The sequence below is a fragment of the Panthera uncia genome, chromosome D2 (assembly GCF_023721935.1).
Source record: "Panthera uncia isolate 11264 chromosome D2, Puncia_PCG_1.0, whole genome shotgun sequence".
In the NCBI taxonomy this organism is placed as follows: domain Eukaryota; kingdom Metazoa; phylum Chordata; class Mammalia; order Carnivora; family Felidae; genus Panthera; species Panthera uncia.
Genome location: NC_064818.1, coordinates 66540035 through 66563928, shown reverse-complemented (window position 1 = coordinate 66563928; position 23894 = coordinate 66540035). Strand labels below are relative to the sequence as shown.

The 23894-nt window shown below is 39.2% G+C and overlaps 1 pseudogene; it reads right to left on the bottom strand.

The window, feature by feature from the left end:
- Positions 1–7640: 7640 nt before the first annotated feature.
- Positions 7641–23894, bottom strand: part of LOC125933160 (rhomboid domain-containing protein 3-like) — a 57448-nt pseudogene continuing 41194 nt past the window's right edge.

Below are 23894 nucleotides of genomic sequence, written 5' to 3'. Positions count from 1 at the left end.
GATGAATGGCGAAACTTTGGGCGAAATGTTAGCCCCATGCTAAGATTCCACATAAGCTCAACATTTTTCGAACTGTGCTTTGGAAGCATTATTTCTTTTGTGTGTAAAGGAAGTAATTAAATTTAAAAAGTGTGCAGTGGGAAGAGGGTCTGATATAGAACATTTCCAGCAGGAGGGAGCATTACAACTCAAATTGAGGCTACAACCCTTTCAAGAATCTCTGCTCATTATGTTTGACTGGAATGAAGGGAGTATCTTACTTTTCCAAGACACAAAAAAAGGAAGATTTTGAGATCAAAGGTATTTGCATTGTGCTTGTTTCTTTTTCTGTACTTTTTAAAAAATCACAATAATTTGTTCTTGGATATTTTCATGTCCTACAAGATAGATTAATTATCCTCTTTTCTCCTATAAATCACCATCTCCTATGATAAGAAAATTGGTTTCCCTCCTGTTTCATGTTTGGGTTAGAGATGTAAATGTAGTAAATTATTCTAGTCTTTTTTTTTCTTTTGTGTGAGGAGTAAATTATGCTCCTGATAAACATCTCTTCACTATTACTTAAGACTGATTAGAACTGAAATGCTGCAGGAAAGAGATTTACTCTCATTGCTATATTAAATATAATTTCAGTGTTCTCTAAAGCAACTGTTTCTGTCATATTTCTTCAAGAAGCAAGTTGAGAAATGATACTATAAAAAATATGGAAGCCTTTTCAGATGTCAAAATTTGGATTTCTTCTACCCGTTTTCTAAAATAAATAAGTGTGTGTGTGTGTGTGTGTGTGTGTTTTAAAGGATATATTTTACCATTGCCTAACATCTTGAAGTCATCCAATGCAAAAATCTGCATTTTTAGGCAATGTTGTGCTAAGACTAAACATTTTTCTTTGAGACAGAGAGAGGGCATGAGCAGGGCAGAGAGAGAGGGAGACACAGAACCCGAGGCAGGCTCCAGGTTCTGAGCCGTCAGCACAGAGCCGGACACGGGGCTCAAACTCATGGACCGTGAGATCATGACCTGAGCTGAAGTCAGACACTTAACCGACTGAGCCACCCAGGCGCCCTGACTGAATTTTTTTTTAACTAAGACATTCAGATCCTGTGGTGCTATAAGCAGAGTTCCAGGGAGGGAAAGAAGTTTGTACTCAGTGGCCCTCATGCTGCCCAGAGTCAGCAGGGAGAGTTTACTGCTCGGCTTGTGAAAACAGGCTGGCCTTCTCCACAGACTTCCCAGGCAGTTATAAAGGGCCCGGGTCTTAACAAACTCATGGACCAGAGGGCAGATTCTGGGTGGTGTGAAGTGGTCTTTTCCACTAAGACATACATGGTGAAAGAGGTTCTACTCAGAAAATAACTCTCCTTCTCATATAATATTTATTTTTAAATTTTTTAAAATTTGTTTATGTACTCAACACATTAACTTGCTTAAGCAGCTAAAAAAAAAAAAAAAAGGAATTTAAGGATGACCATGCCCTCCCCACCCCTTGTGTGCATTTATCCTAGGCTCCCTGTGTTTAAGCAGTGCCTGAAGCATATCAAATAACAAGGTTCCTGGCCTTAAACAATTTGGTCTTTGTATCTTTGGGAGCCTTTATAAAATTATGTCAGTGATCATAATGGCTGAAATTTGCTCAACTTATGATGTGAGTTGAACAGCTTGCGTATAAACGTATTTCGTCCTTAAGACGGCCCTAACATATAAATACCTTTATTTCCCCCAATTTCTAGATTGTGAAACAGAGGAACAGAGAGGTTAGAGTATGTGTGGAGCAAGGAGCAATGCAGCAGAGAATTAGTGTGAGGATCCTGGATCCTCTGACCCCGAAATGCATCACCTCAATGATTCTGATGTACTATTATTAGAAAATTGCCTGCCAAGGAAACAAGCAATTCAGCTTCTGTGATATATCATTAAGTCCACAGATATCTATATCCAAAGATATAGCCCACACTACAGTCCAGAGATGGCAAGGTTACGCAGCTAGTGAGGGGGCAGAGCTCAGACCAAAATCGGGTTTTCCGACCCCAAGACCTTTTCACCCCCAAATCACTTCCTTATCTTCATCCTTTCCATGGAGATACTTAATGTTGGTTCTGTCCCTTTATATCTATAATTAATATGAAGAAAACATTGCCAAAACTTTCCTTGTGGAAGCCATCAACTCTTATATTTTTTAAATGTGTATTCATTTTGAAAGCAAGAGAGAGTGCAAGCAGGGGAGGGGCAGAGAGAAAGGGAGAGAAAGGATCCCAAGCAGGCTCTGTGCTGTCTGCACAGAGTTCAGTGCGGGGCTGGATCTCACCAACCGTGAGAGCATAACCTGAGCAGAAATCTAGAGTCGGACACTTCACTGACTTAGCCACCCAGGTGTCCTGCCATTAACTCTTATTTTTAAAAAGTCTCTTTGGCTTTAATCAGCAGGAAGATAGTAAGTTGATTTCAAGGGTTCCTTGGTACCGTTCTGCGGAGTGTTGGGCCAGCTCATTCCCAGCATGGGCACCAAGATCTGATGATTACTTTCTTTAAGATTCAGAAGAATGGCAGTCTCTTCATCCTGATTTTGTAGTGAGGCAAAAGAAGAGGCAGACCTGAGTGGGTATGGTTGTTTGAGCCAGAGCTTCCTCAGGAAGTAGTGTAAGCATGGAAACTTTGTTTTGAAATAAAATATTGTGATCCCCTACAGCCTTGACTTCTTAGAACCTGTGCATTTTACCTTCATTAGGGTTATCCTGGCTTTCAAAGTTAAGGGGAAGTGGAAGAGTTAATAGCATATTAATCAGGACCCTTTGAGTTGCAAGTGACAGAAAACACAATGTAAACTGTTTTATGCAAAAAGGGAAATTTGGAGAGTCCATTTAGATGACACCTCCAAGGATAGGGCTCTTTATAAGGTGTGGCTTGACACATGACTCCTACTGTGGCCTGTTGGTTTCTTTCTGCCTCTTGCCTTTGTCTTCTGCCGTGGTGGCACCATTTTCAGATGATTTCTTCCTTGTTAAGAGTAAGATGATCATAGCAGTTCAAATTCAAATACAATGGAAACGGGAATAGGCTTCCCCAATAACTCAAGTGAAATGCTGAAATTGAGTCCCACTGTTTTATGTGCTCATAATTTAGACCAACCACTATGGCCAAGTTTCACCTGCTGGAAGACCAATGGTGAAATACAGTGGGGAAATAAAGCATTTAATGAAAGGCCAATAGAGTCCTCGACTGGCATTATCTGATCTAGTTATACTGTTGTGTGGTCTTAGATGACTTAACCAATCTTCTTAGGCCTAAATTTTTCTCCCTGTGAAATGGGGGACAAAATCACATCTAAGGGATGTTCCAGTTTTCTTATGTGATAGTTTTTGATTTGTGGAGCATTCTGTCATTTGAGAGTTAAAGAGATCCAATTGTATCTTCCACAAAATAATCTAAGAAGGGTTTTAGGTACAAGTTCAATGTTTTACCTAGAGGACAGAAGGGGGAAAGTGCAGCTTGACCCTACCAAAAGGGATCTAAACTTAGGGAGAACTATCTAGTCAAGTGAAATCAGAGAATGTTAACAGAAGTGTGATGAATAAATGCTGGACAGCTTAAAATGATAAATTTCACTTAAACAAATCAGAAACTAATATATACTAATGCACATGCTTAAAATTGACATCATACTATCATACCTTTTCATAAAGGGATTGAGTCTCCAAAATACTAGAATATTTATTCAACATAAAATTTCCTTCAGTTATCTGGACAACCGTTATTCATCAAGAATTAGCTCATCCCTCACCTGTTCTGCAGAAGAAAAAAAAGAAACAACAAAAAACTTCTTTGTGACTTTTAACTGGAATGTGTTCTGCATTTTGTCACTATAAACACTGCCTGCCTCTCCTATGTAATTTAGTTCTTTACAACATAAAGCCTTTCTCTACTTCTTTTCTTGGATGTGTTTTGTACTCCTGCAGGTATCATCATTCTTGACTAGGTCTCTTTTTTTTTTTTCAAGCTTTTTTTTAAAAATCCTAGTTTGTTAAGATATATGGTAAAATTGGTTTCAGGTGTAGAATTAGTGATTCGTCATTAAAGATTTTATTCTGAGGTAATGTCTGCACCCAACATGCGGCTCAGACTCACCACCCCAAGATCAAGAGTTGCACACTCTACTGACTGAGCCAGCCAGGTGCACCCACATTGACTAGATCTCATAGCATCACTACCATTGTAGATTATTCCTTCCATCTAAAAGTGTTCTCTTAACTACCTCATTCTCCTTACATTTTACCTCTGGATATTTCCTTCAGTCCCTTTTAGATACTCCTCTTCATCTTCTTATCCTTTCATTGTTGCTGCTCTTCAGGCTGCTCTCCTAGACCCACTCTCATTTCAGTTTCCACACTGTCTCTATATAACTACACCCTCTCCCGTGGTTTTACTTACTCAGTTTGTGGCGACTCCTGAAGCTGTGTTTCTTATCCTGGTCTAATCATTTCCCCAAATTCCAGGTGTATTTATATACCAGATTTCTCTCCTTGGATCTTTTGTGGATACTTCAAGCCTCCAAAATGAAATTGATGAGTTCTCCCCATCTCTTTTAACCACTCCAATGTATATAACTTATATTTAATTTCCTAATTATATTCTGAATATTTTTGGAAATGTGTCCCTCCTCTGTTGTATCTCTTCCTGGTTATCTTCACCCAGACTTACCCATATAAGTAAATGCCATCAGCATCCAGTTGCTCAAGTAAAAACCTGGAAGTCATTCTTACTGCTTCTCATTATATTACATCCAATCAATCACCAAATTTTGTGACTCCTGCCTCTCACATCTCTCTCAAAGTTGTGTGTCCCTGCACACCTACTAGCAATATCCTAATTCAAAGCTACCACCTTCTCTCACCTGCAGCCCTAAAGGAACCTACCGACTGTTATTATTCCTCCATGTGATCATTCCTTCCCATCCCCAGGTCCCTCAATTATTCTCCTTCCTCCTCCCAGATGGAGCTTTCACAAATGCTGGAAGGGAAGTGGACCCTTTCTTAAGAATGATCAGTGACTACCCATTGTTAAGTATGAAAAAAATATTCTTACGACAATCTTCATGGCTTACTCCCCAGTGGTCTCTCTTGTACCACTCACCTTCCTTCTTTCACTCCTAGCTCGGGCCATTTCAGATGTGGGAACCACTTTTTAAAAGGTGGAAATGCCAAGACAAACCAGCACCCAATCTAAACACACCAAAGGGCTTGAGGAGATATTTTTCTTTTTTTGAAAGAAGTTAATAGCATATTTTAAATTCATGTTAATCAAATTTTATTAAAACAGAGCATTTAAGGGCTATTTTTCTCCAGTCATGATATGGCAAGTTACCTTTCTTGATTCGGCAAAGATTCCCAAAATTTAAGCTGTGAAAGAGTCAGCCAGGAAACTCCTAAAAATTAAAATACAAAAATAAATAAAACCTCTAGTATCCAAGCCTGTAGATTTGTACTCAATAGGTCTTAGGTAAGGCCTAGGATTCTGCATTTTAATAAGCTCCCAAATCAACTCTGATATAAGAAATATGAAAATTACAGTCTGAGAAAATTTCAAGGGGACCAGTATTGTCCTACTGCATCCAGATGGGTTCCCATGTCCTGACGGCTCAGTGAAGTCACTGAATAAAACATATGTTTCAAGCTTTTTATCCAATGCTTTCATGTATGTTTTCCTGGATAAAGAGTAAATCCCTTACAAGCCTACTTCTATTCTTGTCTCTTGCCTCAGGGTGGTGTTCATTCAATATTTACTGCCCCTATAACCTTGGCCTCTTCTGCATGGGCTCATAGCCTTCATTTGTTCTCCTTCCTCAGGATAAGGTGGTTTTATAAAATGTATGTACTATATATTATACATACATAATGTACATATAACTTATATTTAATTTCCTAATTATATTCTGAACATTTTTGGAAATGTGTTTCTCCTCTGTTGTATCCCTTCCTGTCAGTCATTCATTTAGCAACTATTTAACCAATGCCTTCTATGCTTGCAGTCTGTGATGGCCACAGGTAGATCTAATAATGAATAAGTCAAACTTTGTCCAGTTCCCATGGGGTTTCTACTCCATTGGCAGAGGAGGTGAGGGAATAAGAAGATTGCCCAATACCTTCTTTAATTACAGTTGTGGAAGTGCTATGAAGACAACTATAGGATGTGATAATAGCAAATACCATGCTATTATTCACGCACACACAAACTCACTCACACACTCTTAGGCTTGTCTTCTTCTTTAGTTTCTATAGACCTTACAGGGAAAAAAGAACCTCTTTGACCCTAACACCAGATGATGTTAGATTTGGCAGTTGATCAAGAATATTGTTAACTGCATTGGGTTGCCTGGGTCCTAGAATATCATTTAATGTTTACGGAGAAGTTTAAGATGGTGATATTTCTCTCAAATTTGATTTAAAAGAAATAATACCCAATAAAACACATTTCTATTATAAGATTCTGTAAGATGAAGAAACGATCTTGAACCTGTGCTAGCTATGCATACTGTTGCCTCAGCCTAGGAGAGAACATTTATCATCTGCTGTGGAATCTAACTCTCCACACTGTATAGTTAAAATAATGACTCAGGCACATGGAATATATGTGTTACATTTGGGGGACACTGGATGGGTGTGGTGCTTTATTCTTTTTGGGTGTCTCAGTTTTCAAGCTTCAAGGCTCATGATGAGCTCTCCTAGAGCTGACACTCCTCCCCAAACCCCCTAAAGAGAAGGGGCTATTTTGGAGTAGGTGACTTAGTAATGCTTTGAATCTTTGCAATTTTGCTATAGTAACTATGGGATGATGATAGGGAAATTGTGATCTATCCTGCCCGAGTACTTCTTTTCACGAACATTTTTACTTTGCTGAGGCCTCTGTGTATCTAATGCAGATGTGTTCCCTGCTGAGCAGGATGGTTCCAGCTGAGGCTGTGGAGAGAGGGCACACCAGCCCCTGTGCTTATGGCCTTGTCCAAAGCAATGGCTCTTTCTTGTCAGCTGGCTGGCGGCCAGGCTCAACACGAGGGCATGCTGATTTCCCAACATAATGCTTTGCTGGGGCTGGAATCAAAGCTGTCAGGAGTAAAGAGTTCTTTCATCTTTCTTTTCTCCCTTCTTGTACATTCAGTGGGATTCAGCGGTGAAAACATGACCGGCAAAAGGCAGAGGCCCTATTACAGTCTTTAAAACTCATAAAGATAGTTTTCAGGGCTTAATTGTCTAAAGATGGCATGCATATTGATTTAAATATTGGCTTTAGGCCTGCAAACCAGTTACAATAATTTTTTTTTTTTCCTGTCTGTTAAGTCTGTTGTTTTCTGCCTCTGCAAGATTATGAAGCTCCTATCTGAAGGACTTGCTTGGAGCACTAGAAGAAGCCTTGATTTTTCTGGGAAATGGTATTAGCAGTTTCTGGAAGTTATAAGTCAATTATAACTTTATAACTTATAAAGTTATAAGGCAATTATAACGAGTCACAAAATACAAATGCTTTTTTAAAAAATGAGTCAACACTATTTTGTTGGTAGAGATCCGTTGATTGAAAGTGATAGCAAGCCAAATAATGTGGCCTAAACCAAAAGATAAATTTATTAGAAAGTCCAGGAATTGAAAATTCCATCAGGTATGGCTGGATCCAGGATCCAGGATCCCATAATCGGTGCTTTGTTCTTCACCTTCCATATCTTCACTTTTGGTCTCTGTTGTCTTCATTACTGGACATGTGATAACCCCTGGCAGCTTAGGCTTGCACATCCTCACACCTATCAGTTGACAGCTATAGTCTTTCTGGGTCCTAGGAGTCACTCTGATTGGACTAACATAGGTAGCATCACCAATCTCTGAGTGATTCACTGTGGTCAAGCAGATGGAATAAGCCCCTTCTCTAGGCCTGTATCATATGACTACGCTGGAAAATGAATGTGTATATGAGGTTAGCTGACCAGCGCCACCCAAACCACATGCACAGAAAGCTTAGAGGGATTCTTCTCCCAAAGAAAACCAGGTTGTCATTTTCAAAAGACAGAAAATTGGACACTGGGAAGATAAAAAGAGTCAGTGTGCATTACTTATATCACAGAATATTCAAGGACGTTTCCTTACAGGGCATCTATCCCCACTCTTGCCCTTGCCAACTAGACTTGGCCATTATGCCTTCTTTTTAGGGCCTTGGATGCAGCAAGCTTCACCCCATTTAAAATTCTCCTCATTTTCACTGCATCAAGCAATTCTACATTTCCTGAACAAGCCCTTCATGTCCATGCCTTCGAATTCAGCTCTTCCCTTTCTGTTGTCCATCATGATTGTAGTTCTCTTCATCTTTCAAGGCTCAGCCCAATTATCAACTTCACTTCTCTCTATCCCAAATGCACTTCATGGTTCCCTTCTCTGTTTTCTCATAGGCCGATCAGAATAATGGTCAAGTTGTAGTCTAGTTCGGTATGTATGCATTGGTTTACCCCAGCTAAGCAGCAAGCTCTTTGAGAATCTGAACTACGTCTTTTGCATCTTTATATAATTAACTGATATAGTCATATCAAAATAGCACTTTAAGAGGTTTTCTTATGTAGGTAGCTATTTTTAATATTACCCTAATAATCCCACTTGGAAGGGGTAAATGAGCTAAGTGCTTTACATACATTGTTTCATTTACGCCTCACAAAATCCTGTAAGATAGGGATTATTTATTATTATGCCACTCTATGGTCGAGAAAATTAAGGCTCACAGAAGTTAAGAAACTTACCCATGGTTACCCAGCTGATAACTAGTAAAGCTGGAATTTCAATCCACATCTCATTGATTTTAAACTCTGAGATGTTAACCACTGTGCAAACTGTCCCTTAACCTGAAATTGTGTTTGCAGGTGGGTAACTGCTCAGGCACCAATGGATGTACCAAACAGATGCCACTTTCCCGCTCTGCCCTACCCTATCCTATCCCGACAGGCAATAAACTCTGCTTTCTGAATATGGAAATCTCCACAGCAATAGATTAAGTGTTGAGATATTTGTTGTGCCAGTTTTTTAAGCTTCTTTATTCCCTAGTTTGTAGCTGATCCACCATGAACACCCTGTCCTAATGGAATGGGATGGTTCTTTCTGTAATAAAAATTCACATTCTAAAGTTGACTATATTTTTCTCAAAATGCATGCAATTCATGGAAATCATATTTGTTCCTTCTTATGTTAACAAGACGGTGTGACTTGCATCCAGTAGGTGTCACTAGACTTTCCTCTCCTGGCTACAGCCATAACTGAATATGGAGTTGTTCTATCACTAAGCAGCTGCTGAAAGGGACATATGGGATGTTGCACTGCTTTCTAAAATCTAAGTCATCCTAGATGGAGCAGGGTTCTTCCCAGATTGCACTCACCCTTCTCCCTGCCCTAGAGCATGGCCTTATAGGTCAAATACAAGTACTTAAGGCACAAGAGGGATGTGCACCCAGCCCCAAGTGTGGCAGTCTCCATAGACCACTCTTGCAGCTGCTGGCTCCTTGGCACTAAGTCACTTAGAGCTGATGATGGGGAGGAGAAGATACAGATGCATTTCAAGGCATTAAGAGGAAAATACCTGAGGCTCAGAAAGTCTGGACCGGAGTGATAGGATGTGCCAAGAAATGTTTTTCTCTGCATATCTGGGGAAGCTGAATGCCTTGATTAGGGGTAGTATCTAGCCAGTTAACCAACATATCCTAAATCTCTTCTAAGAATCCAAATGCTTATAGAATCTGAAAAGGATATAAAGGTGGAAATAGCATGGTTCCTATATTACTATATTCTAAGACTTTACTGGTCACTAATACCCATTGATTCAGTCAGTACTGATGGGGCTTTTACTGAAGAACTGGGGATAGACTGCTAGACGAGACAAGACATGATTCCTGCCCCAATGGAGTTTGCAACCGAGGTGAGAATACAAACATTAAATAAGTAATGACACACTACTAGTATGTACTAGTGTGATTAGTAAGGTGACAAATACTATGGGAAAATATAGCAAAAAGTCTGCACAAGAATGAGTCAAAGGCCTTCTAGAAGAGATTGTTTTAAGGGAGGATCGAAAGGTGAGTTGGAATTAAATGGGAAAAAAACAGAGAAGGAGGAAAAAGAAGATAACTGTATCAAACAGAGAAAAGAATCTGTGTGAAGGTCCAAAGGCAGAATGGAATGAGGTGCCTTCAAAGAACTGAAAGAAAGTCTGTGGGGCTGGGGAGCAAGGAGAAAAATGGCAGAAGGTGGAACCGAAAAGATTGATGGCCAGGACCAGATGACACAGGGCCTTCCCCACCACTTTAAAGAATTCAAAATGTATTCAACAGCAATGGGGAGCCACTGATGGATTTTTAAGAGTGTCATAATATCATGTGTTCATTTATTATGTATTCAGCAACATTTATTGCATGCCTATATGTGCCAGTGTGCCCAGTGCTAGAAACTAATAGAGATATCAACTACAATGAAAATTTAAGAAGTAATTCTGATTCAAGAAGGAGGAAGACAGGAGAGCCATCTTAAAATGAACAAACCATGCAACAAAAAGCCATTGGACAACCTGGCATGTTTCTGGATCTGTTCCAAGCCCTGGAGATTCCATAGTGAATTAGACTCAGTCATCATCATAACAGATATTTATAGTGTGCATTTAAGATCAGGAAGAAGGCTATATAGTGAGTCAGGAATGAGAAAGAAAATTTACAGTCAATAGAAAGACTTGCTCTGGTAGATAAACACTGAACATATGGCATAGTTAAAGAAAATATCAAGGATCCAAGCACTTCAGTGTTTACATTTTTACAGTAATAATCCCATTTTGTGAAAACTGACTATGCCCCACTAAAAGGAACCAGGACTCCATGGAGAAATGGCTGATTCCAGGTCTGAGGCAGGACATGTACAAGATAAGCCTGGCCCATCTTTTCTTTAAAAAAAATTTTTTTTCATGTTTATTTATTTTTGAGAGATAGAGAGACAGAGCATGAGTGAGGGAGGGGCAGAGAGAGAGGAAGATACAGAATCCAAAGCAGGCTCCAGGCTCTGAGCTGTCAGCACAGAGCCTGACGTGGGGCTCGAACTTACGAACCATGAGATCATGACCTGAGCCGAAGTTGGACGCTTAACCAACTGAGCCACCCAGGTGACCCATGGGCCATCTTTTCATACCTGATAGGAAAAAAGTAATTACAGAATCAATAGAATTCCAGTTATAAATTTGGAAGGATTGAAGAAATGACAGCATTAAGAAATCAACATTTTGCCATTTGTAATGAAATGATTAATTTAGATACATATTATCAGTAAAGAAAAACATTTTTAACTATATGGGAAATTTTGCAAAAGAGATATCAGGCTCTTACATCTGAACCATGGATCAGTTTAAGTATTAAACTGATCCTAGCGGCAAAACCAGAAATGTTTCCCACCTGAGCTAAGAGGAAATACACAGCACCACCCATGAGGTATTTGTGGAAATAAAAGGTCAAACCTGAATATAACTGGGGGTTCACCCTTAGAGCTAAATGGTTGTTCACAAGACATATGGATTATGGGGAAACAAATGAAATGCCACCACAAAGAAACAAGCAGAAAGACTGAGAATGTGAAATTTTCTAAACCATTTTCTTCATTAAGACCATAGAAAAAAATAAAATAATAAAATAAAATAAAATAAAATAAAATAAGGCACTGCTCTAGATTAAAAGATATTAAGAGACATAAAAAAATACAACGTATAGATCTCATCTGGATACTATTTTAAACAAGTCAACTGTAAAAAGACATTTTTGAATATCATCAGGACATATGATTCTAATGGGTCATAAAAGAAATCAAAGAATTCTTGTTAATTTTGCTAGGGTTGATAATGGCATTATAGTTATATAACAAAATGTCTATATGATTTAGAAATGCATACTGAAGTATAAAGGGGTGAAATTGCATGAGTTCCGAAATTTGCTTTAAAATCTTTGGCCAGAAAAGGAGGGGTTGGTATATGAAGCTGGTGTGGCAAAATCTAGGAAATTGTTGAGTTTGGGTGTAATTTATGAGCATTTACTGTACTTTTTCCCTCTTCTTTTGTATCTTTGAAATCATTCATGAAGAACATAGGTGGCCTTGTAAGGCAGGTAAGGCAGAAATCCCCAACACACAGGGGCTAGACCTGGAAGCTAAGCGATGGCTGGCTGGTTACCCACTTTGGCTGAGAAGGCAACTCTAGTTCTGGGAGTAAATAGCCAGCATTGTGCTCCGAAATCTTGCCCATTTCCCTAGAACTGGGAGAGAAGGCTGTAGTTTTACAATTGGCTCCTGGAGGGAAATTGTTTCCAGCTGCCAAGCAGATGAATGATGGGATGGGTATTAGAAAGGGGGTTGTTCACTGGCCAGAAGTACACAAGGCGCTGGTTTTTGGCCACAGGCAAATCTCAGACTTGCTAATCAGATGTAAGCATATTTCTACCTGCTCTTGGTTCTGCTCTAAACAGCAGGTACCCTATCTTAAGTATGAGACTATGAAACTCTTTAATGTGACTTAAACGTACCACATCAAATATAAGCAAATCTGTGGGCAAAAGTTCACATTTAGATGGTGTCTATAATTTTCTTTTCCTATATAATTCTGAGAGGTTTTCTCTGGATCAGCAAAGAGGTGGGAGTGCTAACACAGCTGAGACATAACTAGCTCTATTTTTGGTAAAATGACACTAGCTGGCATCACTGCCTACTGCATAGCAGTCACCCTGTTAGTGGCTTTCCAAAAGTTAACTCTCTCGATGCAATGTAAATTTGAATTAAAAGCAAAACAGTCTGGAGAAATGATTTTTAGAAAACTCAGGACCTAAGAGAGCACTGGAACTCTACTGTTTACTTTTCCTTCTCCAGAAACCCAGGGAGAATGGCTACAGAAAGACCAGGTACTGGTGATTCTGTAACCACAGATGAAACTCCTACACAGGTACCCCTAGAGCTTGCACATTAGAGAGTAGACGTGAGTAAGAAACTACTGTTTGCATTGGTTAATCAGCTATAAACGTGTCTATGCACAGCTTGTGAGGAAATTTGCTAGGATGTGGTTTTTAAGGCAACGGATGGTGCCAAGAACAAAATATGTTCACAGAATGAGTTATTTGAAGAAGTTAAAATATGATCAGTATACTGTAAGTTCCATGAGAAACCACATCTCTCTTGATTCTCATCATATCACCAGTACCTAACACAGTTCCTGGCCGAGACGGCTTTGGGCCTTAACAAGTGTTGGTTGGTTGGATGGATGGATGGATGGATGGATGCATGGATGGTTGAAAATGAATTTTCTCTCCTTAAAATGTGGTTCAAACACTTGTTTTTTCCTTGCCAAGTAGACCACAGTCAGGCAAACACTGAGGTGGAATTTTGTTGTTTGAAAATTATAAATCACGGAAGGACATAGATTCTTACACGCATTATAAATTCATTGGTCTTTTTCCAAAACTTGGCAAGTGTGTCTAAAACCTGTGCATTGTTCTTCTCATTCATCCTCTGAATTCAATTTGTGCTATAGGTTCGCCCTTCTCTCAGAATCATCCCATTTCTAATCCAAATATTCACCTGCTAAGCCTGGGCTTTTGATATCTCCTGCAAACACGGCCTATTCTAGACCTCGATATTTGTAGAGTATTCTATACACTCCTCTGATTTTATTTCATTATTTTCTACCTAACTCTAAATTTCCTCAGATTCCCCATTATCTACAGACCACTCAGAACTGTCCAGTCTGGCAGACTCTGTCATTGGAATCCTCTCTCCTAACGCCATTGGTCTTCCCAGTCTGCCTCTACAGGAGTCTCTGCTCCAGCCAAAATGGTGCTTGGTACTTAGCTCTGGTCATGGCAGCCCATGCAGAAAGAATGAAGCAGCTGCACTCAGTTCCTTTGCTTTCCCAAATGTTTAGGTATTCTGTTGATCCAGAAATTCCACTTGTGATGAATCACACTTATATACACAGTACGTATACAGTCTTGACAACTCATGTTCTTTGCTAGCATTTCTATACTAACTCCAGTTATCTGAAAGGGTCTGTGCATATAAGGAGAATCTGACTGTGTTACCTCCTCGTTTCCCATACTTAACTTCTATGTTAGTCAGCTCGGCTGCCGTACATAACAAAATACCATAGACTGGTGGCTTAAACACCAGGATTTTATTTTCTTGCAGTCCTGGAGGCTAGAAGTCTGACATCGGGTGCCAACATGGTCAAGTTCTAATATGAGCTTCCTAAGTTTGCAGATGGATGCCTTGTCACTGTCTCCTCACATGGCAGACAGAGTTCTAATGTCTCTCCCACTTATAAAGGCATTAACTCTATTGGATTAAGGCACCACCCTTATGGCATCATTTAACCTTAATTATCTCCTATAGGCCTTATCTCCAAATAGAGTTGCACTAGGGGTTCAGAGCATCAGCATATGAACTTGGGGGGGGGACATAATTCAGTCTATTGCACCTCCCTATTATTTACACCACCCATCATTCTAATTGCATGTGTGTCATTTTTGAGCCAAAGCTTAAGTTACAAAAAGCCTCATGTATTCTAATAATGGATCTAAAACCAGAAAGGTCATGATTTAAAATTTGTAATAAGTTTAATTTTTCAGACAGCCTTTTATTTTTGCTTTGCAAGGACTCAGAGAGACCTGACACTTCTGTAATTCCAAGAGTAACAGTTGAGTCCAGTGATTTGGGGAGCCAACTGTCGCACCAGACTTGGGCTCAAGTCATGACATTTACAAAGGTGTGACCTTGGGTAAATTATTTAATGTCTTTGAAATTTGATTTTCTTATCTGAAAATGGGACTAATTCCTCATTAGACTCTTATAAGAATGAAAAAGACATGTGATCTAAAGTGATCAGCATAAATGCCCAGCACAGAGCATATAGTAGAAATTGGTGGATGTAAAAAAAAAAAAAAGGCAACATTTATTGAGAATTGACCATGAGACAGATACCATGCTAAGCCCCTTCTTTAAAATACCTAATTTAGGGGCGCCTGGGTGGCGCAGTCGGTTAAGCGTCCGACTTCAGCCAGGTCACGATCTCGCGGTCCGTGAGTTCGAGCCCCGCGTCAGGCTCTGGGCTGATGGCTCGGAGCCTGGAGCCTGTTTACGATTCTGTGTCTCCCTCTCTCTCTGCCCCTCCCCCGTTCATGCTCTGTCTCTCTCTGTCCCAAAAATAAATAAAAAACGTTGAAATAAAATACCTAATTTAATCCTTACAGTATATTCCTAAGAGGTAAGGGCAGCTATTAATTCCATTTACAGGACAGTATTGAAATTTAAACCCTAGAACCCAGTTTTGTTTTGTTTTGTTTTTACCACTTTAACATGTTGCCTCTCAATTGGGAGGTTGGACTATATGAGCTTTGGGTGGCCATCCCATCTTGAACACTAGGATTCAACAGCTCCCATGGAATTGGGTGGTGCATGAAGCATGGTATCAGAGTCACATGGCCCCAATTCCCCTGGAGAGCTGTCCAAATCCATCAAAGCAAGCAGGCTTCCAGAGCCCTCTCCTCTCACTTGATTCTCTTGCCCAGGTGCTGACTCACTGCATTGACTGAGCAGGCTGCCACAACTCAGTCCTTCTGTAGGACTAGCTGTCCTGGTGGAAGGCATCCAGGTACCTTTGCTCTCTTAAGCTACAAACTCCCCTTTCTCTTAGTTTACCAGGAGAGGTTTAATACGAAGTATAATGTGTGTTGTTTACACTTTCATTGATGCATGCATTTATTCCAAGATGATGTTCCCTTTGGTTAACTGTCAAAAACCACAATTTTTACAGAAGGTTATTTTTTACTGTAACTGCTTAAAGGAACAGAAAAGCAACTCTTTATAATTACTTTCAAATTCAGAAGAGAATTCTACCTGTACCCTTAAGAGAAGCTGAAAGAAATGAGGGCCTTTATTTATTTCCACCTGGCTTTGAATGGGCTTTTTAAAAATTGTATTGGTTCATGCTCAGAACCAGTAAAGTGATATGAAAAAAAAATGGGACAAAACGGTTCCTCATGGGTTTCCTGTTTCTCCCTCCACTGTTATATATATTTTTTAAGAACATGCAATGCAGTTCTGCCTCTGGATGTACTCCCTTTGTTCAACATTATTGCCTTTGCCACCTGCCTTGAAACGGTCCTTCAAGGGTTTTGATAAATCGGTTGCAAAGGTGTCTGGTTTCATTGTAACATCTGTAAGTGCCTTTTCTGAAAGGCTCTTTTTATACTACCTAGAGAAATTCACCTCAGTGAGTCTTTGGAGAACCCTAAAATCAGCTCTAATATATCAGAAAGGGAAAGGGTATTATTTTTCTCTCCTATCTTTACTTTGGAAAGGCACTGAGGGCATTTCAGAGGAAGGAAAGCAAGTAATGAAAGGGAAACGATCATTTTGAGAGACTCCTCAGCAACTGCCTTTTTCTTTTTTTTTCTGGATACTGTGATGCTAAGAAGTTTAGGACCTATCCCAGCATTCTTCACTAGTCATTCACCCCCTCTGAGGCGTTTCCTTTTTTCACCTCAGCCAGGTAAATGAGATTCTGCAGGGATTTAGAGACACTGACAGCCCCCCCTGCCAAACTTACCAACTGAAATTGGCACTTCTCCTTTGAGAGCTCACCTCTAGGACCACAGGACAAATATTCAGAATAGATGGCCACTGGCAAGGTTGGAAGGAACAAAAGGCATTATCTTATTCTCCAGGGTTCTCAGAGCATAAAGCTATGTATATGTCCACCATATCATGTATATGTCCACCATAGATCATTGGTATACGATAGAGACCTACCGAACTGTAACCAGGTGACTAGATTACACCAAATTATATAGATTTTTAGAACTCAACCAATCCTTGGCTGCTCTGTGATTTTCCAGTCGAAGAGTCCATGACGGTAAAGACTATCCAAATAGGTGGGGATGGAATTTTCCCCTGAAGGAAACAGATCACTCGTACTAAGATAGTAATTTGGGGCCAGGGAATTGGCAATCCATGCGACTGGAGGTAGGAGGGACTTACTTCTTTCTCAGGCCAGGATTCTGAGATGAGAGAAAGCTTGGCCACACAGACACAGGCTGAGAAAAGAGGCACCATCCAATCTCCACTCTGAGGAAGCAACAGCAGCAGTAGGACCTCTTGTCCTCAGGCTTACCCTTGCATCTGAGCTCCAGCTCCAAGAAACAGGGTCTGAACCTCTGGATGGAGTAGAGAAGGGTTTCTTTCTGGTGACTTCTGGCAAAAGTCAATTCTAGACACAGCCTGTAGCTCATGCCAGAACCTCTTCTGACTCAGCCACCAAGGCACATGAGTGGGCTAAGGTACATGAGGCCAATTCTAGCTTACGTTTGAATTGTAGCAATTGATTTCTGAGAGCTACAAACTCAGATGCCTAATGGTTTTGCCATGTCATGCTCTTAGTGTGAACACTGCAGGGAGACGTGACTGGCATTTGGGCACTCCAGAACTCAGCCATTTTGGATATTGGCCTTGAAGGGGACAGCTGCATCCCATTTTTTCTAACTGGTGACTAAGATATTCTTCTCCTCCCCTTCTCCTTTCTCCATCTCATCCCTATTCTCCTTCTTAAAATTGTTATCAACAATACAAATACTGTTTATTGCCTATAAGCTATTCATTGACAAACCCACAAGGCTTCAAACCTAATACATCTAAAACTGAACCCATAATCTTCCTCCTTTGGCTAGCTTCTTGTCTAAATTATCTTTCTGGACCACCACTCTTTCTTTCATGCACCAAAACTCAAAATTTCAGTATCCCTTTTGATTTTTTTCCTTAGGTTGGTTCCATCATCACAAACTTCCTATATCTTCTGCCCTCACAACATCTCCCCTCTATATATTCTTTCTCTACCAGCGCCAGTAAGAAATTTCTTACCTTCATTGCTGCCAGAAGGCCTTAATGCGCCCTTATTGGTTTCCCTGGTATCTGTCTATCCCAACTCAAATAAATCCTAAACACTTGCCACACAAGTAATCCCCTCATATCACAGTTTTGAATAAATCAGTTCTTGTTCAAAATCCTCAACAACTCACTGTTGCTTATAAGGTTAAATCTTAATATACTTGATTCTCATTAGTCACTGTGGTTACATTCTATAAAATCACTCTGAACATTGAACTAGTCCATACTGAGCCATTGTTCTAGATCCCTGAGAGCTTCTAGTCATAACACTCTTATCAACCCATCTATACCTAACCTTTTTTATGTGTTTAAAGACCCCTTATTTAATATATATTGTTGATTCATGAACATGAACTCATAACCAGCAGCACTATAATTCATGCCTGGATGAAGCTTATCTAATACATGTATTTTCTCTGTAAGACACATCAAAGCCTTCTCCTACTTAGGAAAACTAGACAGCACTTCAGCACTAAGCTTGGGAGCCATTTAACACTAAAGCAAAATATCTGGCACTAAACATATTGTAAAAAGGACACCTGTTTACAGTATGAGAGCTAAAATGCAAAGACCTTGTTTGACCTCAGCTAGGAATGGATGTTAGGTGGCTCAAGTTTTTTGCTACTCTGCACATGTCCATGATTGACAATGAAAGTACCATGATTATTAATTTTGGGGTTACAAATAAATTTTAGAGTAAACAAGTTTGAAATATCAAATACATTAATAATGAGTTTTAACTATACCTCATCTTGTATTTCAAAGCCCCCAGTAACAAGATCACTTTCTATGTCTCTCCAGCATTATATCCCATTATGTCCCTATATCCTATTCCTGCTGAGATACTCAATCTTTCTGAATTTACAGAATATTTTCTTGCCCTTTCTTTCTTTGTGTTGCTCCCTGTTAGTTGTATCAATTAAGAATTCTTTGGTTGCAAGCAACAGAAATTAATGAGGACTGACTAACATAATGGGGGTAGAGAGTATTAACAGGAAGGGTGGCTCACAGACTCAAAGGAAGAACTGGGCCATCAAGAGTCAGGAAGACTATGTGCCAAGGAAGCTCAGAGCTCCAAGCAAAAGTAGCCCATGGGCCTTCTAAGAGGCTATCTCCTATATAAGTCCATCCCAATTAATCCCGATTGCTCTCCTCATTTTATGCCTCCAAGTTTCTAATTCTTAGGAGAGACAACCTGATTGGCCTATCTGAATAAGTAGTCTCTTACCCTCAAGGTGTCTCAACCCCAGTAGCTAAAGTAAGGTAGAATGATAATTGACCTAATTTGGCTTATTTGTCCACCACTGGACAGTGGTGGCAGAGTCCCTTACAAGTGTAAGCCTGGGACTGGGGCTGCCAGATAAGGACAATAATCATTGTGCTTGTTTTTTTTTTTTTTTCTTTACCTCCATAGTCTATACTTATAATTATCCTTCAATTTCTATTTAAATATGACCCCTTCTATAGGGGATCATATTCATATTCATATTCAGCCCTATTTTATAGCTATATATAAACATTTCTCATCATTCATTCACTTATTTATTCAATAAATATCCATTAAGTACCTATGCATACAGAGATTGTGCTAAGCCTTCCATGCTCTGGACATCTAGAGGGCATCTGTTCATCTTGAACAACTGCAGACATTAATAATGGGCTCAGAGTACTCCATCTAGAAATTGCCCATATCCAAGCAGATAGAGTTTATTCAAGAATGAGTTCTCTTATGAGAGTCATGTAGCTTGGTATAGTTGACTTTGTGGTCAACAATATAACCAATACTCTGTATAATTCATTGATGCTATATAATTTACCTCAGACTGATGCAGCTAGAAGTATTAGATATATTACATAGCAGAATAAAAATGTACACACACACACACACACAAACACACACACGTACACATACACATTATTCTTAATGATTCCAAAGGAAAATTTCTGAGAGATCTTCATAAAAAATAGCATCAAAAGAGATTATAGAATTCTCTTCTCCAGTTGTGTTAAGAGCCGTTCATTAATTTATCAAATAGATTATGTATCTGTCAAGAATTAGCACAGTAATGGTAAAGGTATAAAATGGTTATACACACACACATATATATCAGATTATAATCTGAAGAATCAATATTTAATGAATTTTAATTTTTAATAGTAAATAATTCTAATAAAAAGAAGAAATAGGCATAACCTAGCCTTTGAGTTTATGAAGCCACAAAAGCAAACAAATTAGAACACAATGGAGAGAAGATATAAAAATGAAAAACTATAGAGACACTACATAGATTCGACTTAAGTAGCTATGATAGTAGTTGTAAAGTCCAGTAGACATCCCCAGGAAATTATATCCCACAATAGGATGTCATGCTCCCCTTTATATCTAGATTTCTTTATGGGCCAGAGGATCAAAATCTGGACTCATAACAAAGATTTGTAAAAATTCTTGAGAATATTCAAACCTCCATTCCAAGAAAAATCTAGTCTTTGTCCAGCAAGCCTGTGATGAAGTGGGATGAGCTCTGGATGAGACAGCTAGTCCACATCTTCACCTTCCACGTCAGCAGGCCAACTCGTCCTCTTTCATGACTGGCCATTCAGAGTTCACTTTGGCTGATAGTCTTGTCTGTCTGCGTTCCTGAGATTTGTACTTTCCCAAATTGACTGCAACTCAATCCTTACCAAAGGCTTGTGGGGAGCAGCTGCAATTTACAAGAAACAGTCTAAAGGACATGTTAAGAAATGTCTTCTTTCTTCCAGGTTCTCTAAGAGAAGTCCCTGTCGTAAAGCAAAGTACCTGGACCATAATACCTCAGCTTCTTACAAAAATGTCTCTGGATTTTTACCACTCTCAACTTTTACTGAAAATTGGCCCAAAAAACATTTATTTTTAATCACATTACTGTTTTCTTCTCTTCAAATTTTTTTTGAATGTATTGCCCACTAGATATTCAGTGTCCTCTATACAAACATCTACAGGATAAATTCTTCTGTCAGTGGAATTCAAAGAAAAAGTTTGTCTCTGTAGAGCGAATCTGATATTTTCTTGTTATCAGATAATAACCATCATGCAAACCACAATTTCCCTTCTTGTCCCTTTTTTGTTCCAGAAAATTCAAGGGCTGAATTCAGTCATTGAGTTCATCTACTGTAAAGTCATTCTCTTCAGAGAGTTGAAGAGATTTGTACCCTCTTTCCCCCTCCCTTTGTTGCTCTATTTTGTGCAGTGTTTAATTTTTGAAGCTGTTTCAAATGCTTTTGGAATAGGTGGGAGATAAACCCTAAACCAATGCAGATCTAATTTGTGGTCTTTCCTCCATTAATTCAAACTCTCGTCAAGATCCAAAATTGGGGATAATATCTCCTTGAGTGCTTGTTCAAATGCTATTCAGCACTGCGAGAAGGGGGAAAAGCAATTTGTGTTTTACTTTATTGAAGATGCAGCCAGTAAGAACATTTGTCTTAGCATCAATAACAATTAATCTTAATTGTAAGGATATGTTCCAAGTAACATTCCGTTCCCAAAGGAGCAGGTTTAGGTAATTTTAGCCTCAGATTAATTTTGTCCTCTGCCATGAAAGTCATGCTAAAGTGGATACTAATCAAGTTCAAAGTGATGAGGTAGAGATATAGCCCCTGAACTTGCATCAAACCTTTGGACACTCTTCTCATCTGATTAAAACTTATGGAAGAGGAACATTATGTGCTTACTACTATATTATATTGTTATTACATGTAATTATTTGTATAGTCCATAATTATACAATAATAATTTAATGAATAAGGTTAGTCAGTTCTTATAACTCTGATCTGTTTTCAAAGCCTTTGCTAGCCTCTCTCCACATTGAGAATAAAACCTGAACTCCCTATATAGCCTGTAAGCCTGGCATGACCAAGCCCCTGCCTAGCTTTCCAGCCTCATTTCTTTCCAGTCCTTTCTGTTCCTTTAACTTCATATCTGTCATTTAAGGTTCTTATGTGCTTGCTGTTCCCCCTACCTTCTCTATCTCCTATGTCTGGTTCTTCTAATCTCAGCTGAAACAACATTACATCTTCTGAGAAGATGCCCAATCATTGTCTATCACAACAATTAGCTATTTCCTTCCCAGCACTGACAAGTGCTGGTTTACTCATTTACTGTCTACTGCAGTAGATGATAATAAGCTTCGTGAAGGCAGTACCCTACACACAGGCATATCTTTGTACCTCGCTAAGAGCTCTGTTCCTTTTCTCAGATTATTTTCTGGATTAATACAATTGAACCTTTCCAATTCTCAAATGACAGACCAATCCACAAATCAAAAATGGTAGTATATGAGAACTGGAACACCCTTTAGAAGTAATCTAGTCTTTCACTTCATAGATAACAGAATTTAGGCACAGAGAAGTGAAGTAACTTATCCAAGGCACACAATGGTAAGACTAGACTGAGGCTCTAGTCCAGGGCTCTAATTATGTTTCAGTAAATGCTCCATTTCCTCATTGCATGTCACCTTTGGTCTTCCAACAGATAAACCTTGGCCCAGTTAGGCTGATTGATTTGTCCATGTATACCCAGGATTTTCCTGGTTTTATCACTGAAAGTCCCATGTCCCATGAACCCACTCAGTCCTGTACAAATTGGTCAGTGACCCTAAATGGGTCAGTGTCTGTGGTGTGATATCATCCCCAGTGTGCACGTTGATACATCCTTCCTCCTCCCAGTTTGTGTGTTACTGCAAGCAATAAAGAGCATGGGCAGTACATGCTCAGATCAACTAAAATGGGTATTTCCTCAGAAGCTATCATTAGCAAATAATCATCAACAGAAAATCAACACGCCAAATGTTAGCAGACAGCCTTTGAATTCAGAAACATTCCCTTTTGTATCAAGAATCTAGGGTCTAACAAACCATTCTCTTGGAATAAATATATCTTAGTCTGCTCAGGATGCAATAACAAAATACTATGGGCTGGGTGGCTTACACAAAAGAAATTTGTTTTCTGACAGTTTTGGAGGCTGGAAGTCCAAGATCAGGATGCTACCATGGTCAAGTTGTGGTGAGGACTCTCTTCCTGGCATAGTCCTTCCTCATCCACTCTCCACACCCTCCCAGTTCTCCAGGAAAGAGCATGTTTGTGGAGTTTATTCATGATTTATAATACTTGAGCAGGTCCCCAAGGGAAAGTGTGAAACAGTTAATCCCAGGCAGATCCCAAACCGCTGCTTAGACCCTGGAATGAACTCAGGGCAAAGCCAACTGCAGAATATAAATTTACTTCTTAGGACTGTTTTGCCCAAAAGCAATCACACAGCAGTTCTCAGGATCCCCAAACTGGAATGGCCTACCTGAGTACTTCTGGCTTATTTGGACTTCATTTTTAGCTTCTTCAATAAAACAATACACTCATAATTATCCTGACACAGAATTCTTGTATCCAAATAAGTCAAAGATTTTAAGATTAAGGAAATGCATCCAAATTAGACTTTTAATAATTTTCTATGCAATGGTCTGGAGAAAGAAACATATCCCCCCCAAAAAATTGCTTACTGGCCTGCTTCCATCTATTGTATTAAATCTTTCTAAAAACCACAGCTATAAAGAACAACAAAAACAATAATCCTTAACCATAACTTCAGCCAGAAAATATGGTAGATTTGAAAACTCATAAAAATTTATCTTCAGTGCCATTAATTGCCTCCCACACCATATACCTCTTCAGAATCCCTTCTTGTATGAACACATAGTGTCAATGTCTTTATCCCCACTGTTCTCAAGAAAATTACCTATATCTACACATAAATTTCAATCACTGTTCTTTTTCCCCCATAGGTATGTGTTTAAGCTTCATCTCTGATTATGAAAATGAGTTGGTTGCCTAGTAAATAATTTTAGAGACTAGATAGTTCACAGTGGGTGATCTGCTGGCACTATCTTTAAAAACAGCACA